A 6,923-nucleotide genomic window follows, 5' to 3' on the forward strand; every position below is an offset into this window, starting at 1 on the left:
TCTCAGTTGTTTTAGAGGCTTCACAGATAGTCAGTGAGATGTTAGTTCATTAGTTATCATTTTGTTATTGACTTATGTTCACATTTGAGTTATCATTTGGCTAAGTTAAATGTTTATTTTCAAAACATTATGAGTTCAATTTGAGATAGTTAGGTTTTTTAGCATTTGAATTCCTTTCTTATAGCATATAGTCATCCGCTGAGTTAGTAAGCCAGGCCAAGGATTCCCTTGGGGCCAGCAATGGTTCTCGAGTGCCAGTCCCCCAGGGTGTAGGCTCGGGGCGTGACAAACTTGGTATCATAGCACAGAGTTCAAGAGTCTTAAGGAGTTTATGAAGTCGTGTCTGTAGAGTTCTATTTATCAGTGTGAAGTGCGCCACATCTATACTTAGAAGGCTACAACATTTAGGAAAATTTCTCACTTCTTTCATACTCATTTCGTGCGTTTGAGTTTGATCTCTAAAAAGTTTCCCCCTAATTCGTGCTTGCGCGTGTTTCCAGATAATCATGCCTCCACGAAGAGTAGTCAGAGGTTGTCCTGCTAGGAGAAATGTCGAGGAACAAGGGGTACCTAATGTACTAGAAGTGCAACCCCAAGGAGAGGTCACCAAGGTTGAATTCCGTGAAGCTATCCGGATGTTAAGTCAAGTTGCAACCTATCAAGTTGGACAGAGATATAATCGATAGGAAGTGGCTGATACTTCAAGGATCCGTGATCTTTTAAGGATGAACCCACCAAGCTTCACAGGTTCAAGTGTTACTGAGGATCCAGAGAAGTTCATTGAGGAGTTGAAAAGGGTATTTGATGTGATACATGTTGCTGATGCGAAGAGGGTGGAACTAGCTGCATACCAAATGAAGGTTGTCGCTAGAATCTGGTTCAACCAATGGAATAAGATTAGGGTTGAGGATGCGCCAATAGTGAGCTAGGCTGTGTTTGAGAGTACTCTCATGGGGCGTTTCTTTCCCCGTGAGTTGCGAGAAGCAAAGATAAGAGAGTTTCTCACCCTTAATCATGAGTCTATGAGTGCTCATGAGTATTGTCTGAAGTTCACACAACTTTCCCGCTATGCTCCTGAGATGGTTGCTGACATGAGGAGCAGGATGAGTTTATTTGTTGCTGGGTTGTCTCGTCAGTCAAACAAGGAAGGCAAGGCAGCTATGCTGATAGGGGATATGGACCTATCAAGGCTTATGATCCATGTACAACAAGTTGAGAAGGATAAGATGAAGGATAGATAAGAGTTTAAGAATAAGAGGGCTAAGACATCAGGGAACGAGTTCAGGTAGCAAAAGAGTAGTGCAAACCGGTCTTTCTTCCAACAGAAACATAAGAGATCTGCCCCATCATCTCTAGTGCACCTGCACCTAAGAACAAAGGTGAGTACAATAGTCAGAATTCCCAGAGCTTCAGAGCTAAACCTGTCTATTCTCAAGCCAGTATTGCACAAAGGGGTAGTAAGCCTCCTGCATGTACTAAGTGTGGTAGGGACCACTCATGGATGTGTCGTGATGGCTCCACTGGTTGTTTCAAGTATGGTCAGAACGGTCATTTTATGAGGGAGTGTCCTGAGAACTAGGCAGAGTAATGGTAAAGAGGGTAATAAAGCCCCAGTCTTCTTCAGTTGCTTCACCAGACAGAGTTGCACCTAAATGAACTACTTCAGGTACTGGCGGAGGAACATACCGCTTGTATGCTATCAATAGTAGCAAAGAGCAAGAGGATTCGCCAGATGTTTTCACTGGTATGATCCAAGTCTTTGAATTTACTGTTTATGCTTTGCTAGACCCAGGAGCGAGTTTATCTTTTGTAACTCCTTATGTTGCTATGAATTTTGATGTTATTCTTGAACAACCTAGTGAACCATTTAGGGTTTCTACACCTTTTGGTGATTTTATTCTAGCAGAAAGAGTTTATCGTGATTGTTCCATTTACGTCAATCACAAGAGTACCATGGTAGATTTTGATGTCATTCTAGGTATGGACTGACTTAATGCCTGTTATGCCTCAGTTGATTGTAGAACTCGAGTTGTAAAGTTTGAGTTTCCAAATGAGCCAGTCTTAGAGTGGAAAAGCAGTTCAGCAGTGCCTAAGGGTCATTTTATTCCTCACCTTAAGGCAAGGAAGTTAGTTTCTTAGGGGTGTGTTTATTACTTAGTCCGAGTTAATGACTCTGATCTCCGCAATCGCAGAAGAGAGGTCTGTGAATGCGGAGGCCAGCCTACCCAGGCCTTCGCGAATGCAACATCATGCTTGCATTCATGCAAGGCAATCAACCAGGTCTTCGCGAATGCGGCCTAGACCTCGTGAATGCAAAAACCAATACCCTTGGTAACCGCAAACACAGTTAGGGGTCCACAAACACGAAGAAGGATTTTAGGCTGTACAAGTTGATGCACATCAATTGGTTTGTCCGAACTTTCAAATCCATGATAGAGTGATTCAGATTTGTTCAGAATTGTGTGCATGCAAAATAATATGTTATCCCACCAAATTTGGTATTTCTAACTCATTGGAGATGTCGAAATTCTTCTCCGAAGGTCCTCCTAAACCAAACTCAACATTCTGTAGCTAACAGAGCCGTCAAAATTGCATTTTGAGGTCATTATCCTGAACTTTTGACCAAAGTCAACCATTCAAGTTTTGGAAGCTCCAAAACATAGAAACTTACACATAATCCAAATGAACGACCAGGTGACTGAGTTGTCAGTCCAAGTAAGTCATAAATGACTTGGGGTCACTTTAGAAATGTTGTAAATGATGAAAAGAAGGCAATAACACAAAATTGACCCCGAGGGTCATTACAAAAGTATACTCAAAATTTATCGCGGGATTAATTCCCCTTATCCATCACTCGAACCACCCCTAAAATCTTGACAATAATTGAAAAAGGTACATAACCACACTAAAATAACCAATGCGTATAAATCTTAATTTTAAAGCCCTAGAAGCATTCAAGGATTGTATTTCGTCAACCAAGACTAAGGCTAATCCTAATCTAAGGCTTTACAACTAAAATACTAGACTAATATCCCAAAAATGACCAAAATGAAAATAAGGATCATATAAGCTTAAATACTCACCCTACACCCTCTTAATGATCATCCAACTCATGTTATATAGAAACTAACTAAGCTAAGTCTAGCTAAAAGAGAAGACCGTAACATACCTCAAAGTCAAAACCCCACCCAAACCTCTACTCAAGTTCTTTGCCTTTTTGAAGAGCCTTAGATTGTTGTCACGCTATCAAAAGAGTGATATCGATGTCAATACAATCAATTTGACACCTAGATTACAACTGTCATGACCCGAGCCTACACCCCTAGACGTTATCGGCACTTGAGAACCATTGATAGTCGTTAAGCGAACCATCATCCTAGCTGAATACAAGCGAAACACCAACTCAAGCATACACAAGCATCATTATAAGCCTCATGATGATACAACGTCTTCCTCATGTTTTCAGAGCCGACCTATACCTTGCCAGAGTATAGAACGCAACTGAACTGATGGATCCACTAAAAAGCCTTCTTGAGGTAGGTGAAGAGTCACCCATCTTGCGGTACGATCCTATCTACGATGGCTACATAGTTTATGAGGGCTATGATTTGTCTCAACTCTCCCCCATATTAGTGCTAAATACTACTCACAAAATATATATCTGTATGCTCATATAAAATACTCAATGGGTTAAGATAATTACACAAAATGGTCTTTTTAAGAGGTAACTGAACTGCACTCAATCTTTCTGAAAACACTTTATACTTTTCTGAAAAATAATACTCTCATTTCAATGTGAAAAATAATACCTTCTTTAAGGGTTAACTGAACTTCTCTTTTTCTGGCTGAAAAGCTTTTGAAAACTGTTGAAAATAGTACTTTTGGAACCATTTGTGTTCCCTTAAACTCTTCTCTAAAGATACTTTAAAAATACTCTTGAACTCACTTTAAAATTCCAAAATCAATATATGAAAATAAATGCACAAAGGATTTCAATAAAAATCTCATCAACTAGGGTTCATGTGAAATATAAGCATGAAGAACAACTCAAGGATATCAATGCACATAATATTGCAATCTCTTAATATATGAATTAAAAATTCAGAACAAGAACATAAGTTATGTCAAGAATTTCATAATATTGAGGGTAGAACCCTAGATTCAACTTGCTACTGACGGAATTAATATGTAGGGTGTGAGAAACAACTAGTTCAACACTATGAATGTCTTACATACCTTATACGCTCCAAATTCTTGAGAAAGGTGAGACCTTTGGATGAAAAGATGGAAAGAATTTATTTCTTGAACCTTAGAGGTGGATTTCTTGAAAACCTATTGATTACATGAGTAAAAGATATTCATTGGTGTTTAGATGAAGAAATTATGAAATTCTATGGTCAAATCTTACCTTGAACGATGGATGAACCTTGGAGGAAGGTAGTTTCTTGAAAACTTACATTTCTAGGGTAAATTTATGAACTAGGGAGGCAAACTACGTCTTTGGGAAGGGGGGGGGGTTTAAAATACCCAAACGCCTCAGACGAGCAGGAAGGCAGTAGTTAGTGCCCCGGCGCAAGCCCGTGCGGAAAATGCCTCGGCCGCTCAACCGTTGCGTGGCAAGATAGTGTCCAGTAAAATGAGCATAACTTTTTACTCTAATTTCCAATTGATGCAAACTTGGTGGCATTGGAAAGAAGACTCAAGTACCTTTAATTTGATAGTTTATGTTCCATGTAACATCTAATATTCTAAGAGATATGGTTGTTTGAAGTTTACTCAAGTAGAATCTTATATCAAAACTCAATCGGTAAGGACGCTTTCAACTCAACTTTGTGCTAGGGGATTCTTGTGACCTTAATTCATCTCCAAATTTATTCTCACATTAAATAATTGACCTTAACACCTAAGCACAATTTAAGTGTCACCTGATATGGTACAAAAGGAACCCCAATTAACAACAAAAAAATTCGTTGGTAAATTGATCAAATTGGTTGGCAAATTGAGTTACCAACCAAATGCCAACTTATATTCATCCGTTGCTAAAAGGCTCGTCGATAAATTTTACCAACCGATTTTAATTTATTGGTAAACTTACAAATCAAAAATCAGTTGGTAAACACCCAAAGATATTGTTACAAAATTTTGAAACATGGCTTTGAAATTTCCGTTGGTAAATTCACCAACTAATTTTTGGTTAGTATATCGTTAGTACCTTTACTAACGAATTGAAAAGGAATTAGTAAAAAAAATTCTTCATTATTCGATTCCGTTGGTAATACGTTGGTAATTATAGTAACAAATGTCTGATAGTAAACTTTTCCAAATACATTGGTAATTGGTTGGCAATTTTAGTAACAGAAAATTTATGTTGGTAATTTACCAATAAATTTTAAATACTTTTTATTTTTTATTTTTTTGGTTTCCCATCTGGTGTCCGGTACCCACATTGGAGCCCGATTAAATTCGGATTCACGCCGGAAAGTCCCACATTGGGGGGGTAAAACACTCCCTAACAAAGGTGACTCTGTACCCAAGGGGAATCGAACCCGAGACCTCTTGGTTAATGATGAAAGAGTACTTACCACTCCACCACAACCCTTGTTGGTAAATAAAATTTTAAATGTGTTAGTATGATTATTTGTTTTCTAATAAATTTACTAATTGATTGTTAGTTTGTTGGTAATATATCATTCAAGTTCAATGTTAGGTTAGTAATTGATTTGACAATATGTTCAAAATATTATTAACTAAATGATTATTCAATAGTAAAATATTTATTAATTTATTGCATTTAAAAATCTAAGAGCACGAATATAAATCCAAAAATATTAATATCAATTTTATAAATCATATTTGAATGAAACAATGCAAAATCTATGATAGCAAGTTAGATTAATCTCAATATGACACATATCATTATATCAAAAAATTTAATCTAAGCACGTTTATCAAAAATATTGATCAAATCTAAATTTTAGCCAAAACTTAAAAGTTAAAACGCCTAACAGCACAAACTGAAAATGGAAGCCTCAAAAACTGAACCAACCATCCTATTAGACATAAAAATGACCATTCGAATCTAATCGCGCTGATAGAATTCTCATCAGAGCAGGTTTACAAAAAATGTTAAGCAAAGCCAAATTTTGGCCAAAAGTTAAAAGTTAAAACGCCTAACGGTACAAACTGAATATGAAAATCTCAAAATCCAAACCAACCATCCTATAAGACGAAAAATTACCTTCCAGAGCTAACCACGCTGACGAAATTCAAATTTGATCATGTTTCCCAAAATAAATGACCTAATTCAAATTTTAGCTAGAAGTTAAAAGTTAAAACACTTAACGACACAAATTGAAAATAAAAGTCTCAAAACCCGAACCAACCATCCTATGAGACCAAAACTGAACTTATATGGCTAACCGCGGTGACAAAATTTCAATTCGAGCATGATTACCAAAAATATTGATTAAAGTGAAATTTTGGCCAAAACTTAAAAGTTAAAATGCCTAACGGCACAAACTAAAAATGGAAGCCTCAAAACCCGAACCCTCTATCTTATTACATAAAAATAACCTTTCGCATCTAACTGCACTGAAGAAATTCTCATCTGAGCACGTTTATCAAATATATTGACCGAAGTTAAATTTTGGCCAAAATTTATAAGTTAAAACACCTAACAGCACACACTAAAAATGAAAGCCTTAAAACCCGAACCAACCATCCTATTATATAACAAATGACCTTTGGAGTTAATTACGCAGACGGAATTCTCATCTGAGCACGTTCACAAAATATTGACCAAAGTCAAATTTTTGCCAAAACATAAGACTTAAAACACCTAACGGCACAAACAAAAATCGGAAGCCTCAAAACTTGAACAAACCTTCTTGTGAGATCAAAAATGACCTTTCGAAGCTAATGAT

The sequence above is a fragment of the Solanum tuberosum genome, unplaced genomic scaffold, assembly GCF_000226075.1.
Source record: "Solanum tuberosum cultivar DM 1-3 516 R44 unplaced genomic scaffold, SolTub_3.0 scf00295, whole genome shotgun sequence".
NCBI classification, from domain to species: Eukaryota; Viridiplantae; Streptophyta; class Magnoliopsida; order Solanales; family Solanaceae; genus Solanum; species Solanum tuberosum.